The sequence below is a fragment of the Lissotriton helveticus genome, chromosome 7 (genome assembly GCF_964261635.1).
Source record: "Lissotriton helveticus chromosome 7, aLisHel1.1, whole genome shotgun sequence".
NCBI lineage: Eukaryota > Metazoa > Chordata > Amphibia > Caudata > Salamandridae > Lissotriton > Lissotriton helveticus.
The window spans coordinates 925,919,164-925,939,898 of NC_136068.1; the positions used below are offsets into that span (position 1 = coordinate 925,919,164).

General features: G+C 45.4%; 1 pseudogene; it reads right to left on the reverse strand.

The window, feature by feature from the left end:
* Window positions 1–699: 699 nt before the first annotated feature.
* Window positions 700–20,316, reverse strand: LOC144769328 (claudin-7 pseudogene; annotated as a pseudogene).
* Window positions 20,317–20,735: the final 419 nt, after the last annotated feature.

The window sequence follows — 20,735 nt, forward strand, 5'->3', positions numbered from 1 at the left end:
AGAGCCTCCTTCGCCCTGTAACAAAGTGCCTAATCCTGGAGCAAGTACGGGGGAGAAGAGACCGAACTATAGAGAGTGGGGCAAACCTACAAATGGAATGGAGCATGGTTTTCCGTCTTGTCCTCAAAGTTAATTTCTTGATGTCGCTCGCTGTCACCAACTATTATTCAGAATCTCTATATTCCTTTGAAGGACATGTCAATTCCTATCCTCTCGTGTCTCTTTATCCTTCACTTTTTATCTAATTTCTCCCTCAGGCCTTCATACTACTCCTAATATTTTCGAACCTCTTCCTTTCTATTTCTCATCTCTGTCTTCTTAACACGTTTCTCATTACATCTCGTCTCTATATGTATCCCTCTCTCATGTTTACACTTGTCCCTTTATTCCCCACTCCTCTCTCTTGCAGTCTTAATGTTTGGCTATCCCTCTGTCCATGAGCTCTAATGTAACTTCAGGGCTTTTAATCAGATACATTTTCCTCGTAGTCACACGCATTTCCACTTTATTAATCTATTAATGTACTGATGCTCATGGACTGTATGGAGCACACATGCATGTTTAGCTGATGTCTCGCATTTTCATTTATATAACCCAATCCTGAAGGCATTATCCAACCATATGACCATCTGCAACATCTGCATTATGAGACACAAGGTATTGCAAAAGCACTTGTGCCTTCGCTGCCTTCGATTTAGGTTACTTGTGGCCTGTGTACCCAGACTTCCTTGGGCAAGAGCAAGCGAGCAGAGCACCGCCGAGGGCCACCAGCAACGACCCTGCCCAGCCAATGAAGATTGCAGATCCAAACTCATATTTGGTGTTGACCGGGGTGAAGGGGTTGTAGAAGTCCTGCACAATCGTGTTGCCGTACCATGATCATGCAACCAGAGCAGCCAGACCTCCCAGCAGGAAGACGCGATGCGCGTCTTCTTCACCTTGTCGTCTTCACCACACTTGGTACATTTCATGCCCACAGCGGACACCACAATGAAACCACCATAAGTGCTTGCGTGGCCTCTAGAGAACCGGACAGCGCCAGGATGCTGTCTTACACCTTGCACTGCATCTGGCCTGTGGTCTGGATGGCGCAGCTCATCCACAGCCCCTGGTTGACGGCGATGGTCGTGATGATGCTGTCCCCGGCGTAGGAGCTCATCTGCCACTGGGGCAGGATGGTGGGCACGATCAGCCCGATTCAGCCCAGCAGCGCCAGCACGAAGCCCAGCATCTGCAGTCCCGAGTTCTGTGCACTGTTAAGGAAAGAAAATCACAGTGTCAAACACCGCGTGTGCTAAAGCACACATCGTGTTTGAAACTCAGTTTTTCTTTTCTTAACAGTGCACCGCTGCGGGGCTGATTGAGGGCCATTGAGGTAGTATTCATATTAATTGCAGCCCATGTGAGCTGCAATTAATATGAATACTAACTAATTGGCCCACAATCAGCCCCGCTCCGGTGCACTGGCAGGAAAGGAATAGAGCAAGTGCAAGGGTCATTTGCACGTGAACGCGAACAGAAAATCACGGGTTTTCGCGCAGCTCGCTTGCTAAAAGCGGACGAACAGTCTCAGAATGTGCGTGCTAAATAATGAGCACTGCGCGCTTGGGGTGCCTTCAATGCGTGCGCGGGTGCGCAGGTTATTGGGAACAGTGCCTGTCTCTGAAGTTAAGCCAGCCTGCTCGCACCCTTATTACCAAGGGCTGAGCTTAGGACTATTTTTCCGAGACCTATTCTAAGCCCTAGATTGAGTTAGTGGCCTTATTGCCAGTGGTAGAGATATATTTACCACTACTAATAACCACATTTCCAAAGCTCAGAAAGCCTCATTCACTTGCGGAAAGACTCTGTGATTTCTCCATCTGCATTTACAAAGGCCTGTAGCATTGTTCTCTTTGCAAGGGCAATGGCTTGGTCTTTTCTTTCTTCATTTTTCAGAGAACCGATGAGGTCAGCAGGGATGGAAGCTGATGTTGTACAGCAACGAATGAGCAATAAACAGCAGTAGTATCCTGAGCCCTCCCACTAATAACAAAAAAGACTCCTAGTTCCTCAATTCGCACCCTGAAGCATTCAGCAACTAAAATAAACTAAACTGAAAAATAAACGTTGTCTGTAATTTCTCTCTCCTTGCTTCATCTCACCTCTTCTACCTTAACCTTCACTCTTAGCTTCACTCTCTAGCTGTCATTTTGTTTATAAATCTCGATCCTCTCTTTCTAGCTCAGCTGGCTCTACCTCGCTTCTGTCTACCTAACCTCTCCCAATTAACTCAAAAAAACTTCACTCAACTTCATATCCCCTACCTTTCTCATAACTTTGCCCCTCTATTGCTGTCTTTGCCAAAATCTGTCTCTATCACCTTTGAGATCCTCTCTCTACTCAGCACTCTATCTCATCACTTTCTCTGCATTGCTCTTCTCCCAACCGACCCCCTGATGGCTTTCCTCCATCTCTTTTACTTCTCACACAACGACATCTCTAACTTTACCTCACCTCTTTATCTCTTCCTCTATATGTGTACTTCATTACCTCTCACTACCCCTCTCAGCTGGTATTCTACTGCACAACTCCCTCTTACCTCTCTAGCTCATTTATCTCTCTACCTTACATCTCCCTCAGTATCCCACCTCTGTACCCCACCACTTTTTCTGTCTCTCTCACTATCTAATGTCTAAATTGACCTTGTCCTTGGTTCACTACCTCTTCTCTTGTTCAAATTCTGCTTCTTTTCCTTCACCTCTATAAATATCTTTCTTTTATGGCTACCTATATTTACCCACCTCTACACCCCTTTTCTCTACCACCTACTCCTCTACCTTGTGGTAAATAAATAAATAATACCCTATTTTTGAATGCATAAATGAATAACAGATAGCTCAATAAATAAGAGTCAAAATTCGAGGTAGTAGGAGTTTTGCAGGTTTATTACAGCATAAAGGACAGGAACAGGACAACCTGCGTAGGAATAGGATGGCAGGGCCCAGCAGCGCTGCTGGTGTCAGGATCGGGACAAGGAAAAGGATGACTTTTTTAATAACAGTGCATGAGCATATATACATAACGCAAACGCATTACATTGCAATAGGCGTAGCAGTGGGTGGAGCAGAAGGTGTGACGCGTAGCAGTCGCGAAAGATAAGGGTGAGAAGAGGTGTAACAGGGCGTATACATAGACATGTGATGCAAACGTAACAGAATATGTCATGAATGGGGCGGAAACCATGGAGGGGGCTACCTAAGGAGCCGGGACCTCTAACCTGATGGTGCGCGCAAACTAGCAATGACGTATCACTAGGAGAAGCTGGGGGCTATGAACTCTGTGCTAGGAGCAGAGACTGAAGTCTGGAGAGTCAGGGCGACATGTACCTAAGCAGTATCTAGTATCTGATGTTTAGAGAACATGTTGATATAAACTAGAAGTTAGGAGGGGAAAGGCTAACTTGATTCTAAGACTGGACCATGCATTATTCTACATGTAGTGCGTGATGAAGAATATTAAATGACCATTAAATGCAGTATTTCTCTAACGTGGAGACGTGAAGGCTAGACAATGACGGAAACTATCGATGCGATTCAGTAGCTTTAGGAATGCAGAGAAGGAGGACTGAACTGATAACTGGAATCATAACATATTCTTGGCAGACTCAGAGGCTGAGCCAGGGTGAGCCGGGCACTGCGAGGCAGGAAGTAAGTGAAGGGTCGAGGATACAGGTGGGGGCTGTATCGCTCCTCAGCGAAGTTTCAGGAGACAGGAGCTGAATCTGATGTCCGGGCCCTTTTGAGGCCTAGAAACGGGGACTTTACAATGGAATAACGTGCACACTGAGAAACGTGGCAACGTAGCTTTACATAGGCCTGATATACGTAGTATTCACGAGAACTGGAAACTGACATACTAGAGGTGGACACAACTATAATTGCGTCTTGAATCGAACATGGGGAATGCATATGCATATTTAATCATGCACACATAACATATGATGGATGACACGTAGGGACACAGAACATGGCAAAATTTACTTTTCCACATTCCCTCCTTGTCACTACGTTTCCATCAGGAAACATCAATATTCATGATACCATCTATCATTTCATACAGTATCATTTGCTCGTCTCGAATTATCCTGGAACGGGATTTAGAACGGGGCTTGGGACTAGGAATACAAGAGGTAGCACAAATGCCGCAAATCGCAGGGCCACATTGTATACAGAGACAGCAGCTGAATATGATCGCTACTGCAATACCTAGGAAGGACAATACTTTCCATCCCCATGCGGAAATTATATTCCAGAACCAACCGGACCATGTCCAGGTGCCTGGATCTTGGTGTAACAGATGGGCAATTTTATGGAGTCTGGTTATAGCTGAATAAACAGACGGCGCGTTATTTGGAATGAAAATGCAGCAACTAGATCCGATGACTCTACAGGCCCCGCCCCTATCGGCCAGTATGACGTCAAGGACGAGACGATTCTGTAAAACGACAAATCTCATAGCAGATTGCTCTTCGGTTAAGTTACCTAGAGCAGAGGCAGTCTCATTTACCACAGCTTCAAGAGTTCTTGTTAACCTACGGATTAGCTTACTATTCTGGATAGGTCCTATAAAGAAGAAGAAACCTCTGTTGAAATCTGTATACTGTTCTAGAGCAGTTTCAGTATAATCGACAATTGGGGACTCCCTTCTATGTCTAACGTGTACTAGATGTGTGTTTCTATGATAATCAGGTGGGGCTAGGAAAACAGGTGGCAGTAGGAAGGCAATGTAACAGGTTCCCTCCCAACCGAGGGGCAGACGAACATATGCAGTTTGACCACAAATAAAATAAGAATGACGTGAAGCTTTGAAAATAGATTTCCCACTGTCACTATACTTGACAATAGTAGTACAATCACTATGTCCTACATGTACAGAACCATAATTACGGACACATAATTCACCTTTGACTGGTAATACTGAAATAGCAGGTAAGTCTGGAGTAGTATCAGACTGAACATTCAGGACCATGAAATTCGAAGAATAGTTACCTAAATTATACACTTCATTTTCTAGATCTAAACCTGTTCGGTGAGGGAGACCTTGCTTGTCTGGGAAACATGTACTGTTAAGAAAAGACATATCTGTTGAGGATGACGTTAACGTGGACCATGCTCCACACGAACCATTATGTGAAAATGGATAAGGAAAGAGTGGCAGAACTCCTTTCGGTGTCTGGAAAGGGGGGAGTCGACCACACACCCAACAATTAGTGGCATTGCTGGACTGGTGTGAGTAATGTAACATGCGGATGAATGAGTTATTTCGCATAGCGAGGCGGTAAGAGAGTTCATGAGGAGGCAGATCACTAAACGTGTGCTCTACTGTAGCATTAGCAGACTTATTTACATGAAGTCAAAGAGAAATCCCTGGGGTGTGTTAGTTAGCCCGTGGTATCTATACCCGTACGGTTCCTCCACAGCACCTGGGTTACCGGTTGCTATAGATCACCGTTAGAAGGGAAAAGGTTTATATAATGATTCCCACAAAGAAAAATATTTGTTAACAATCTAGATTTTTATTAAAATAAAGCAATAGTTTTCAATAAAAAATACACACATTTAAGATTTCAAAGGAACTTTCCCTGAAAAATAAAAGTTAATCAGCAAAATATCAGTGGACAATATAAAACTATACAGTATATAAGTACATTCATATTATATTGCACATCATAGACACAAAGATTTTGTTACTTAAGACAACACCTGTAAATACAGAAAAAAGGAAAAAGAAAAAGGACCCCTTTAAAACGGTGGCACTTTGATGTTTTTACCACTATTGATTTCTAGATCCACTAGCTAAAAATGACATGTACATTATAACACACATGCAACAGTAATACATGTACATCCAGTGTGTTTGAGCTAGAAATGGATTCTTCTATATAGAAATGCGTCGACGCGTTTCGGTGCTTTGCACTTGGTAATGTGGCACCTTCCTCAGGACTTCTTAGTAGGGGTTTTCCGTACAAGAAAGACTTCACTTTCCCTAAACATAGGCGAAAGGATTTCACTCAGTTTCTTAAAAGGTGGGTATTGGGCGCCAATTGCGTCATTCCTGGACAATCACTATGAGGTCGCTGGCTGTTTTCGCCTCTATGTTTTCTTTAAGGCTTCTAGTGGTGATATTCCTTAGTCTTCCGATTAGTCTGGTCTTTTTCTTACGTTCAGTTTATTTTAAAACACGATATCTGCAACGCTATTAAAACTCGCTTCAAACGGGCATATATTAGGGGCCTCGCCGGAACTGGATATGTTCTTTAAAATCGTGGCGCCGCGCTTCTGCCTCGTTTGGTTCACCTCTCTTTTGAAATCATTTATTTACATGAAGAACTGGGAAATACAAGAAAAATGCATAACTGGTGCAGGAAATCATAATGCTGAGAAACAATATGAAACATAGAAAAACGATACATCGAATTGAGTTTTGACTAACTCTCTCACTATGGGGGTCTATTTTATACATGTCAGAAACAGTCTAACCGTTTCACCTAGGGGAGGACTTAGACAATCAAACTGACTGACTTATTTTACTAGACCGGAGTTTTAACTTATACTCCTGTTGCGGAGTTTTCTCTAACAGGGGAGGGTTTGTAGCAATGTCTTTTGCGGGACAGTCCTTGAGAACAATATTTTGGCAATCCTTCAAATCCTGGGAAATGTTCTTTAAGACGGGTTTCAGTCCATTAAACTGTTTTACATGAGAAAGGTGCACCCAGCCTTTGCGACCTTCCAACTTCACGGCTGTACGGGTGGTGAGGAGGACCTGTCGGGGCTCTTTCCAGCGAGGCTCCAGCGGACTTGATCTGTCGAAATTCCTCACCAATACCATGGATCCTGGAACGATTTCATGCGGTGCCACCTCGGTATTGTCTGGAAATGCGGCGGCAACCTGTGAACGACATGAGTTGAGGGCAGACATCAAGGAAGCTAGGTAATCTGTCAGCATATTACTTGAAACATCGGTAATACTTCGGGGTCTAGGAGTACCCCACATATTTGGGGGGCGGCCGAATACGACCTCATACGGGGACAGACCTGATCTGGAATGTGCGACCATGCGCATATAAAATAAAGCGACTGGCAGAGCTACTAGCCAGTCCACACCTTTTTCTTTACACACTTTTGCAATACGGATTTTCAGAGTCTGGTTATGTCTCTCTACGAGACCGGCTGCTTCAGGATGGCGTACACAATGAAACTTCCACTGGTACCCTAACAAAAGGGAAACATGCTTCATGAGTTCAGATGAGAATGGCTGACCGTTATCAGAATATACGACTCTAGGGAGTCCATAACGAGGGAAAAACTCACGAACCAACTGCTTGGCAGTGGTCGCGGCTGTGTAATCTGGGACTGGATATGCTTCTGTCCACCTGGACAAAGCGCATACAACTACAAGGACATACTTGAAACCTCGACATCGCTCCATCTGAATATAATCCATCTGGAGGACTTCAAAAGGGTGGTCAGGGGGCTGGAATCCACCTTGTTCCACCGGGACACTTTTACCTGGATTGAACTGACAACATATCATACAGGTACGGACTTTCTGCTTGGCTGCAGCTCGTAAATGCTTGTTGAACCAAATGTTCTGGATACTGTCTAACATGGCTTTTTCTCCTAAATGTGCTGGACTATGTGCGGTATTAATAATGACTTGAACCATAGAGTCGGGGAGAAACCATGTGGCTCTACCCTTTGTTAACCATCCTTGATCTGTCTGGACCCCTCCTTGTTCGGACCATTTCTTGATTTCTTCGGGAGTAGCATGTAACTGGATATCTATGACATCTTGTGTAGGGTCCTTAACTGTCATGCATGTAATCGGATCTGGAGTGTGTGTCATGTTAACTGGAATGTCTAGAGTCTGTGCTGTGAGCTTGGCTGTGCGATCTGCTAGATCGTTACCTTGAGAAATGGTGTCAGTAACTTTCGTATGTGCTTTGCACTTCATGATAGCGATAGATGTCGGTAAATGTATGGCATCTAACAGAGCTTGAATAAGGAGACCATGCTGAATCTTGGTTCCATGAGAAGTCATGAAACCTCTCTCCTGCCAGAGCACTCCGAAGTCGTGTACAACTCCGAATGCGTAACGTGAATCTGTGTAAACATTAACTTTCAAGTTCTTGGCGTGTATGCAGGCTTGTGTCAGAGCAACTAGCTCTGCTGCTTGAGCGGACAGGGTATCAATACGGTGTGTTTCAATAACTTCAGTGTCAGTAGTCACTGCATACGCGGCGACTAGTTCTCCTGTACTTGTTCTCATACATGAACCATCCACATAAAGTGTCAGGTCGGGGTCTGGTAACGGAGTATCTGTCAGATCTTGTCTTGGCTTTGTCGTAATGTTAACTACTTCCACGCATTCATGTGTGGCTGGATTTGAATTAACTGATGGTAACAGTGTAGCAGGATTTAAAATGTTGCAGCGTCTGATTTCTATGTGTGGCTGGAACAGTGTCAATTCATAACCTGTTAAACGTGCAATTGTCAAGTGCTGAGTTTGTGTTCGGTTTAAAAGAACTTCCACGGAATGTGGAACTTGTACTGTCAAGGAGTGTCCTAAGACTATGGAATCACTTTGTCTGATAGCTAGTACTGTGGCTGCAACTGACTTGAGGCACGCAGGCAGAGCCTGGGCTACAGGATCTAATGTGCTCGAAAAATAAGCACAGGGCTTGTATTGTCCTGCTTGATCTTGTGTGAGAACAGATAATGCTGTACCTTCGCGTTCAGTAACGAAAAGTGTAAAAGGCTTACTGTAGTCCGGTGTCGCTAGAACTGGAGCTTGGCATAGGGCTTTCTTTAACTCATTGAAACTAAGTGTATGTTCAGATGTCCAAGGGAGGACAGTCGATACGGCTGCCTCCTGTGTCGTTAACTGTATCAATGGCTTGGCTAGAAATGCATACTGAGGAATCCATTGTCTGCAATAAGAAGTAAGGCCAATAAAAGCACGTACCTCCTTCTGGGTCTTGGGCTGAGGAAGACCCGCTATTAACTGGATACGGTCTGGTGTCAACTGTCTACCCCTCTTGGACAGTAAGTGTCCTAAGTAGACCACTTGCTGGACACAGAATTGAAGCTTAGAAGGGGACACCTTGTGCCCCATCTCGGCTAGGAAATACAGGACTGTAAGGGATGCTCGCTCGCAAGCACGTTCAGAACGGGCTGTGATCAGTAGATCATCGACATACTGGAGCAGGGCAGTGTCAGTTGGCATGTGAATGTTGTCTAGTTGTCTCTTGAGTGCTTGACTGTAAATACTAGGACTTTCTGTGAAACCTTGAGGAGCGCGTGTGAACATATAGCTCCTTCCATTTAAACAAAATCCGAAAAGGAACTGGCTGTCTGGATGAATAGGAACACTGAAAAATGCGTTCTTGAGGTCTATGACAGTGAAGAACGTGGCTTCGGAATCAATGGCCGTTAATAGGGAAGAGATGTCTGGGACAACTGGGTACTGCGGAATAATACATTTATTAAGCTCTCGTAGGTCAATCACTAATCGATATACTGGGGGTGCATTTGGATCAGTACGTTTCATGACTGGAATGATCGGAGAATTACATACATTGGAGTCAGTTTCTACAACCACTCCTTGAGCCATGAGCTCGTCAATAATTTTGGATAAGGCTGCTACAGCCTCAGGTGGCAATCTGTACTGTCTGATTCGTGGTAACACTACACCTGGCTTGAGAGTCACACGATAGGGTGTGATTTGCATGTAACCTACATCAGTTGGACCTTGCGCCCATAAGTGCTGCGGAACATTAGACAGTCTTGAATCAAAATCTCGTAATACATAGTGACCCTTAAAGTCACGTAGGAACAATCGTATTCCCTCTGGGGAACAGCATATAACTGCACCCAACTCTTTCAGTGTTTTAATGCCTAATAGATTTTCTGGACATGACTTAGTAAGTAACAGATCAGTAGTGCGGGACAATGGACCTACTTCTAGAGAAACTGGTTTTGAAATCTCATTTACGATAGGTTTTCCTGAAAATCCAAGGGAAACATTTCTTGAGCCTGAGAGCGGAGCCCCTGGAACTTCGGCGTGACTAATTGTGGTCCTACTTGCCCCTGTATCAATCAAAAACTTTCTGTCTTTCCCTAATACTTGACTGTGAACATAGGGACCTTCTTGATCTACAGGTATCTCGATGAGAGGCAAGCCTACCTCCCTCTCTAGGCTGTTTCATGAATACTGCTGGTACTCTGGATACTCAGACTGTGCATACTGGTACATCTGCTGTGTAACGTGCTGTGTTGCAGCGATAGGCTGCGGAGCTGTAACTGTCTGTGGCGCATTCTGTGGCTGAGGAATCTGTGAAACTTGTTCTTGTCTAGGCGGACGTGGTCTTTCTTTAGTCTTACCAGTAGCTATGTTGTGTTTCAGAACTGCACACTCATTTATAAAATGACCTGGCTGTTTACAATAACTGCAGTTCCCTTTAACGGGAGCTGCAGGATGACTGGCTTGATTCGGACCCCTCTTCTGACTGTCTTGAGGAACAGATTGTGCAACTAGTACTTTCATCTTCGTGTCTTTCATACGTTTTCTTTCGTGTTCTTGTTCTTCTCTGATTCTATTCTGGTGGTATTGAAGCATCTGCAACATCTGGGACGGGGTATTAGCTTGCCAGGTACTTTCGACTTTCAAAACTCGATTTTTAATTTGTGGGCTTGAATTCTCGACTAATTTAGTAACAAAAAGGTGAGGGTATGACTCACTACTTGTCTTGAGGCCACTGTTGATGCTAAAACATTTTTCAAATCTAGAATAAAAATCACTAATATCTTCGTCTTGTTTCTGTTTACAGGCTGAGATTGCATCCCAGTCTTCTTTTCTAGTTGTCAATAATCTGGGTAAAACTTGTATTAATAATTCTGGTAATTCTTTACATTTATCTCCGAGACCGGTACCTGGTACTCGTGCCTTGTCTTCAGCTTCTAGAACTGCCCAATCGATCTTTTTCTCCCCCACCTCCCATTCTTTTTCCTTGAGCTTTTCATACACCCCTGCGGGCAGCAGAACCTTTAACATTTTAATTATATCTGGATACGTGTATTCTCCCATACGGAGCATGTCTTTTAATTCTCTATGGAACCCTGCTGGATCTTTGTCATGACAGGGAATTAATTTCTTCATCTCGAGGAGTTCCATCTTTGTAATCGGAGTGTAAACAAACACTCGTTCTAGTTCGCCACCCGTTCCTCTGACTGGGTGGACTTCTCGTAACGGATTCTGTCTCTCCATGTAAAATGGTTTACCTTCTGGGGGTGAGGCAGGAACAAAATGCGGATTCAAAAACGTTCTATATTTGTGACGCTGTTCTAGAATGACACTAATTAAATCGGTACCTAGACCTTTCCATCTATACTGGAGTAACTCGTTCAGGACATCATGTAACGGGCCTGGATCAGAGTGCTGACCCTCATACAATGTAATGAGGTGCTGAATCATATACATACCCACCAGTCGTTGTTCGGCTGGGGGCATTTTCAGGAACATTTGTGCCACTATTTCGTCTGGAAAAGTGGTAGAATCAGTAATCCATCGGACTGCTGATCGGGCTAGTTCTTGTTCATGCATGGTACTTAACTCACTGTAACCGATTCGTGATTTCAGAATGTGATCGGTAGCTTGGAATACTTGTTCTAGAGAACCTTGTTCTGGTGCTGGAGAATGAAAAATAGACTTGTGTTCTAGGCGTAAATGGCGATCTGGAAATCTAGATTTTCCTACATACGCTATTCTGGCGGGATTCTCGTCCTCTACCTCTTCAGTATCAGAGTTACTTTCTTTCTCGCTTACTTGTGCTGCTTTACGCTGTTCGTGTAATTTTATTATTTCTTTACGGATTTTCTTGTACATACTCTCCATAGCACCGACGGTCTTGTGCTTACCCTCGGCTATATTATCACTCCACCTTGTCAGGGTTCTCATTTCAGCCGGATCTTTAGACGGGTAACCTTGTTCTCTTATTAGACAATTGATCAGAAACTTTAATATCATGAGCTGGATCTCGGCTTTCCTTTGAGACATGGCCTCGCTAATACTTTCTGGATCATCCCCTGTACGGATGAAACGATATATTCTGTCTAGATCTTCTTTCATATTCGGTAAGGTGACTAGATACTCGGCCACCTTTCTTACGCGGAATGAATATAAAACCATATTATCCTCGCCTGGGACTGGATCATAGCCGCATTCGGCAAGGGATTTTCTTATTTCTGCTACAGTCTGATGTCTGGGCGTACGCTGGGACGCTTGTGCATGTAATTCGGCTGTCGTTAAACGCTTGTGTGGCGGCGGGGTTTGAGGAGTACCTCCCCCTGCGGCCCCTAAACTAGAGTCGTCTACTGAGGCTCTTCGTCCTGGCAGAGTGGGAAATGGAAATGTAGGCTGGACTTGTATGGCGGGCTGGACCGGGGGTACCGTAACAGGTACTCCGGTGTCTGGAGGAGCGGGAAGTGCCTGATTTACAGGGACTGGCGGAGCGCGAACAGGATTTGCATATTCTGGGACTGTGTCGTCCAAATAGGACGAAATAAAAATATCAGCTGCGGTCTGTTTGTGACGTAGCTTGGTCGGAACTAATGGTGGCGGGAAATTACTGGATGCCTCTGGGGTCGCTTTTGGCAAGCCCTCGGCAAGGAGAGGATACATACCCCTAATAAGGGCATGCCTCTGTCTGTGTGACTGTTCGGCTTTGACTTGTTCACCTATCTCGATTAGTTCTTTTTCTTGTGCTCGTTCTAAGGATTCTCTACTTAATTCTGACTTTCTGATTTCCTTTTCAGTTCTTTTATGAGCTTCTTTGCGCCATAACTCGATGGCATCTTTCTGTGACTGTCTGGCTTTCTTTTTCCATAATGCTTCTTCTACTCGCATGATGCATTCGGCATCCCATGTACCCGATACGGGCCATCTATACTTTTCTTCTAACTGTTTGGTATACTCTACCCATAAATCTAGATACAATATGGCGCTTATGCCATGTTTCTGATACATAAAATGACCTGGACTGTCCCTAGGCGGAACTGGAACTGCTGCTTCCAGCAGACCCTTTCTGGTTTTTAACTGACGTAATTTCGAAAAGAGCGGCATGACTGAACTATAATCTAGACACAATACAATACACAATAAACACGATACTTATTCCCCATTCATACCACGACATTAAAATACATGAAGAACATTTAAAAATAACAGTTCGAACAGAATACTACCTGGAATACGGAACACAGAATACATGAATTTTCTCGAGAACAGAACTGACTAGAACAGGAACTAGATGCACTGCTGAAACAGTACGAAACTTACCGGTCTCATAAAGAGACACGTCAGGACCCGCATCCACCGAAGTGGACACTTCGTTTGTGGGTCTGTGTACCACCAACCCACGGACCAGAGTCAATTAAATTGACCCTGTCTAGATACCACCCCAGTAACGGTACTCACCGGGCAGCAAGAACGGAAGGCCTCAGACTGGACGGGACTGCTTGGACGTCGGACGGACGAACTTCGGACTTCTGTTACGGGTGGGCCTCCGGATACCTCGGACCTTGAACTCTCGGCTTGGGCTCTGGTCGGGACTCGCCGCGTTCCTCCACCGTCTCGTTTGGATGCTGGACCGCCTCCTCCGTCTCCTCCGTGGGCCTGAGGGATACTTGAAGCAGAAATATCTGCCGGTGCGCAGAAGAGTTCCGTCACGACTGCAGAGGGTCAGGGGGTCGGCGTGGCTTCACCGACGCGTGGGGAAAGGGCAAGTTCCTGTTCGGGCGCCATTATGTGGTAAATAAATAAATAATACCCTATTTTTGAATGCATAAATGAATAACAGATAGCTCAATAAATAAGAGTCAAAATTCGAGGTAGTAGGAGTTTTGCAGGTTTATTACAGCATAAAGGACAGGAACAGGACAACCTGCGTAGGAATAGGATGGCAGGGCCCAGCAGCGCTGCTGGTGTCAGGATCGGGACAAGGAAAAGGATGACTTTTTTAATAACAGTGCATGAGCATATATACATAACGCAAACACATAGCATTACATTGCAATAGGCGTAGCAGTGGGTGGAGCAGAAGGTGTGACGCGTAGCAGTCGCGAAAGATAAGGGTGAGAAGAGGTGTAACAGGGCGTATACATAGACATGTGATGCAAACGTAACAGAATATGTCATGAATGGGGCGGAAACCATGGAGGGGGCTACCTAAGGAGCCGGGACCTCTAACCTGATGGTGCGCGCAAACTAGCAATGACGTATCACTAGGAGAAGCTGGGGGCTATGAACTCTGTGCTAGGAGCAGAGACTGAAGTCTGGAGAGTCAGGGCGACATGTACCTAAGCAGTATCTAGTATCTGATGTTTAGAGAACATGTTGATATAAACTAGAAGTTAGGAGGGGAAAGGCTAACTTGATTCTAAGACTGGACCATGCATTATTCTACATGTAGTGCGTGATGAAGAATATTAAATGACCATTAAATGCAGTATTTCTCTAACGTGGAGACGTGAAGGCTAGACAATGACGGAAACTATCGATGCGATTCAGTAGCTTTAGGAATGCAGAGAAGGAGGACTGAACTGATAACTGGAATCATAACATATTCTTGGCAGACTCAGAGGCTGAGCCAGGGTGAGCCGGGCACTGCGAGGCAGGAAGTAAGTGAAGGGTCGAGGATACAGGTGGGGGCTGTATCGCTCCTCAGCGAAGTTTCAGGAGACAGGAGCTGAATCTGATGTCCGGGCCCTTTTGAGGCCTAGAAACGGGGACTTTACAATGGAATAACGTGCACACTGAGAAACGTGGCAACGTAGCTTTACATAGGCCTGATATACGTAGTATTCACGAGAACTGGAAACTGACATACTAGAGGTGGACACAACTATAATTGCGTCTTGAATCGAACATGGGGAATGCATATGCATATTTAATCATGCACACATAACATATGATGGATGACACGTAGGGACACAGAACATGGCAAAATTTACTTTTCCACAACCTCCTGACCTGACTCTCACACAAACACCTGTCTCTCTAGAGCACAGCCTCCATTTCAGCTCAACCCCTCTACCTCAAAAAGCTCTCTCGCCCTCTTTCTTTACAGATACCCCCACCTCACTATTCTATTCTATACACTATTTCTTCAGACAGCATATTGCCCTTGCCTAGTGCATCATTTGAATTGAGTCACATCCAGGTGTTTAGGCGGGCAATATTGTGTTTTAGCTGCGCTGAAGGCAGTGCGAGGTTCTCTCAGCGAGGCAGTAACGTCTTTAGTGTGGGAGAGGATGTGGCACTATGGTCAGAGCTGCCGAATTCGGAACTGGGAACCAGGCTCAGCCTTCATGACCAGTCCACCAGACCACTCTCCTGAGAAAGCACATTCCCATGCTAGACCTGAGAAGGCCTTGACAGACTTTGGAAGCCCTGGTGTCTTAGCAGCAGCAGGTGGATCCTAGCCCCTGGCGGTGGCAAGTGTGGGTTAACTTTGAAGGCCTGTCCACCACAATCCATACTGAGGCTCACCTCCAGTCTTGTGGGCAGGCCTATGAAGCAGCACACCCTAGAGCAGCAGTGACTCTGTCACTGAGGTCACAGGACCATTAAGGAGAGTCCGCCTCACCCTTTGGTACCTCCTCTGGCCTTGTTTCACCAGTAGTAGTGTAACTCACCAGGGATCGGCAGCGCAGGATTTGCACGCACATCAAACTAAGGGGCATATGTACAAGCCCCTATCGCCACGGGAACGTCACTTTTTGTGTCGTTTCCATGGCTATAGGGGCTTTGCCTTTTTCTACAAGGCAGTGTTAAGCCACTTAATGAGCCTTAACGCTGCCTCACTCCACCACTTCCTTGTACATTTGCCCCAACCTTTGCAAACTTCATGGTCTTTCTGCTTTATGCACTAGCACTTGTAGATGTGCCACCTGCTTTGGGGCCAATGGAATTATGCAGCAACGGAGGACAAAATTATGCTGCAGTGTTGACTAAATTATGCAGCAAAAAAAGACTGCAGCGTAATGCGGTATATTTTCTGATACTTTATTATTTTGACATGTTTACACATGCTAACAGTTACTGCAAAGATTTTTCCTTATTAGTACCAGTTGAATATAGAAATGCAGCAGTGAGAAAAGTGTTCAGTCAGCCTTTGCAAAGGGCCATCCACTTGGTCACATATTTTAGTAACTTTTGATCCGTTTGAGCTGCAAACAATTTACTAGTTAAAATCGTCAGATTATGCAGCAGATGATGTATTATGTGCCAAATATGGAAAGCCGTAATTATGTCTTGTGGTAAAAGGGAGACGTGCTGAAGACAGAAACTCCATGGCTCGGAGACAAGGCTTGTGATTCTATGATTGGAAACGTATCCCAGTTTGAGAATGTATTTTAATGTCAATGACTCCTATTAAACCTTAAATAAGCATGTATATCCGTTGATTGAATTAAATTGTGTAATAAACTGTAACTGGTCAGTGAAATGCCAAACAAATACTAAAAATTGAGATGTTTTGCTATTACAGGTAACACCTCTGACTCTGCCCACTGACCAAATCCTCAGGTTATTCCCGCCCTCTGAATGCCGCCTACAGTTCCCCTACATTTTCTTTTCCCCACTTCCAGCACTGGGAGAGATGGAACATTTTAAAGTTCATGATTAATAATTAAAAATGTGCTAACATTCGTGCCAAGAATTTTCAATTCTATTAAGGACAGGAGGCGAGGATTATGCTTTCTCGATTTCTTTACTGAAAACACAGCAGCCAATCAGTACACAGTAAAGAAATAAACTACATTACCCATAAACCCTGGGTAACCATAGAGTATGTGAGAGTATATAAAGGGTCATAGAGGTGAACACTTCCTCTTTCTTTGTCCAAAGTCAGTTAGTAAAAGATCAAACGGAAAACTCAAACAATCCATCAATGGCGTTCCCCGGAGAGGTCAGCGTCCGGTTGAAGAGGGGAAGGAATCTCCCAGAGCCATAGGAACAGCAACAGACCAACCAGGAGAATAAAGTCGCGGCACACTTTATTTAAGGTCGGAGCCTGGAAGAAGTGAAACAGAAGCCGTAAAAACTGTACTCCAAAGAATTGAATACAGAATTCAGGACAGGGTGGGAAACATTTCATAAACAGCAAACAGTATTGTACAGCATAAATGCAGTAAGTAAATAGAAATACAATAAATGAAAGGGTGGGATAATCCTCGCCTCCTGTCCTTAATAGAATTGAAAATTCTTGGCACGAATGTTAGCACATTTTTAATTCTATGGCAGGACGGAGGCTCCGATTATGCTTGTTTAAAGCTTCGCCACCACAACAGATGCAACATCTACAATTGGTTTAAAATAAAAAGTTTTGAAAACAGACTCAGATGACCAATCCGCAGCCCTCATGATATCATGAAGACTAGCACCCATGGAAAAAGCCTTGGAAGCCATAGCTCCTCTTGCAGAATGGGCCCCAAACAGGGAGATATCAATGCCCGCTTCTTGCATGAGCCACCGTAACCAACGTGCCAACGTAGCTGGAGAAACAGGCTTGAAAGGCTTCTGTAAAGCAATAAGCAATTGACCTTGTGGATCAGAACGAAAAGGTGCAGTGCTTACCTCAAAATCCTTTAGGCATTGGACTACACACATCTGAGGGTTGTGAGGAAAACAAGGATAAGAAACCGCAGCTGTATTACATTTAGTTCGCTTTGAAATGACAAAGAGATCCAAAGCCCGCACATCAGACACTCTTTTACAAGCAACCAAACACAAGAGCATAGTCAGCTTAGCTGGGAGTTGTTTGCGGGATAAGAGAGTATTGGAAGGCCAATCAGACAGAAAACACAAAACAATAGAAACATCCCAAAGGGCAACATACTTGGGGCTAGGAGGTTTTACCATCCTGATTCCCCGCAACAATTTCGAGATTAGGGGATGTTCTCCCGCTGGTTTACCATCCACAGGAATATGACCTGCAGAAATCGCAGAACGAAAGTTATTAACCGTTCTGTAAGCTAGCCCAGAGGATGCCATAGAAGCCAAAAAGTTAACGATCAAAGTGAGATCCGCTGAAACGGGATCCACCGACCGCTGTGAACACCAATCACACCAAAGCTTCCAACTTGATTTATAGCGTTTGTGTGTTGGGGGCCCAAGCCTCATTGATGAATCTGGTAGCGTCTCCCGATAAGCCTTGGATTTTCCAGCGTTCCCCGAAATTCTCCACGCTACTAGATTGAGCTGGCCCGACATTACAAGAGGGTGAGGTTCCCGAAGAGGGTCCATCAACAGGTTCCATACATGTGGAAGGAGGAGCGGCGTCGAGCAACTCATCTCCAGAAGAACCGGAAACCATGCTTGAGCCCTCCAAAGAGGGGTGATTAGAATGAGCTCCGAAGAGAAAAGACGGGCCCGGGCTAGAACTCGGGGAATCATGAGGAACGGCGGAAACGCATAGCATAGCAGAGGAGGCCAGACCTGTAGAAATGCATCCGTGGCTAGAGCTTCCGGATCTGGTCTCCAACTGTAGAACCGGGGAACCTGAGTGTTGAGTCGGGAGGCAAAAAGGTCCAGATGACAAGTCCCCCAAAATTGGGACAACCTGCGAAATATCCGAGGATGAAGCCTCCAATCGCTGTAATCTCGCAGATGGCGAGAGTTCCAGTCCGCAATCAGATTGTGGGAGCCCGGCAGATATTCGGCAATAATCGTGATCTTGCGATCCAAGCAAAGGTGCCAAAAATCCTTCGCAATTTCTGAGAGAAGTTTGGATCTGGTACCCCCCAGTTTGTTCACATAACGAACTGCCGAGACATTGTCCATTCTGAGAAGAATGCAACAATTCGTTTGGAGAGGAGAGAGACATCGAATCGCGAAAGAGCCCACCAGAAGCTCCAGGCAATTGATGTGAAGGGACAATTCCTCCGGAGACCAACGACCCCCTGTCGACACCGAACCGCAGCGGGCTCCCCAACTCCAGATGCTCGCATCTGACTCTATCACAACATCGGGAGTCCTCCCGAAGAGCGCATGGCCGTTCCAGGATTCCATGTGGTCCAGCCACCACATCATCTCTGCCCGGGCTTCCTCGGAAAGAGGGACATGATCTGAGTACCGAAGACCCTTCTGGAGGTGACGGATCTTGAGGCGCTGAAGCGCACGATAATGTAATGGACCCGGGAAAATCGCTTGGATGGAAGATGATAGAAGACCCACAATCCGAGCCACTGAGCGCAAAGAGACTGACTGTTGAGCGAGAAGTAACCTCAAGTCCCTCTTGATTGATCTGATCTTCTAACCTGGCAGAAGTAACTGACATGAGATTGAATCTATTTGAAAGCCCAGAAAATCCATAGTTTGAGATGGAGAAAAATTTGACTTTAGGGGATTGACTAGAAAACCCAAAGACTGTAGAAGATCCACGGACCATTGCAAATGTGATTGAAGAAGAACAGGACACTGAGCCAAGAGGAGAATATCGTCCAGGTAGACAATTAACCGAACTCCGCGTGATCTCAAGAACTCCATCACAGGACGAAGGAGCTTCGTGAAGCACCATGGAGCGGAAGAAAGGACCTTGTACTCGTACCAATAGCCCATCCATTGGAACTGAAGATAGCGACGATGAGGAGCATAAATTGGGACTGAGAGATAGGCATCCTTTAGATCCAGTCGAACCATCCAATCTCCCTCCTGTAGAAGGTCTCTGAGAAGATGGATGCCCTCCATCTTGAAATGACGATAGACTACGCCACCGTTGAAGTCTTTTAAGTTGAGTACTAGACGAGACCCTCGGCCTTTTTTCTCTACGAGAAAAACGTTGCTTACGAAACCTTGGGGATGAGGAGACGTTGGAACTATGGCCCCTTTGGCCAACAGGGAAGATATTTCTGTGGAGATAACCTCCTGATCTGGTCGGGAAAAAACAAGAGGGCGTGGCCTGAGATGTTGGTGAGGGCGAGAGTAAAATTCTATTTTGTACCCTTGCACCGTCTCCAGCACCCAGGCATCGTTTGAGATCAAACGCCAAGTGTGCAGAAAAAACTGAATCCTGCCCCCCAAAATCACATTGGAAGCGAGAATCAAGCTCACCTGACGCGGAAGAATCTGGACGTCCTCCTTGGTTACCGTTGTAACCGCCTTTGCCATACTGCCCTTTGCCTTTTCTTGAAGGGTAGAATGAAGATTTGTTGGAGGAGTTGCCTTGACCTCCCCTGTGGGACTTATTCCCCCGTTGAGCGGGCTGGTCTGACCCATGGCCGGACGAACGTCCCCTTCGTCCGGCCCTGCCGAAAACCGGGCGGAAGGCCCGTCTCAAGTTCGCTTGAGCCTTATCAAGACCGCTAAAGGTCGAAACAAACTTAGTAAGCTCTTTGAGAAAAGGAGCTCCGAAGAGCAAACCCTGAGCCTGGGAGCCAGATTCCGAAGTAGCTAGATCAGTGAGGCGTGGATCGAGCTTCATTAAAATGGAGCGACGTCGCTCCGCCGACAAGGCACAATTAGCATTACCCAGAAAACAGACTGCCCGCTGGGACCAACCAATTAACTCATCTGGGTCAATGAGAACGCCAGACTCTTTTGCCCTGTAACCCAAGTCCAGCACCTTTGTGAGTGGGCCCAACAAATCTAGAAGCTTGTCCTGGCATGAACGCCACGACCGATCTAAACCCTTAGTA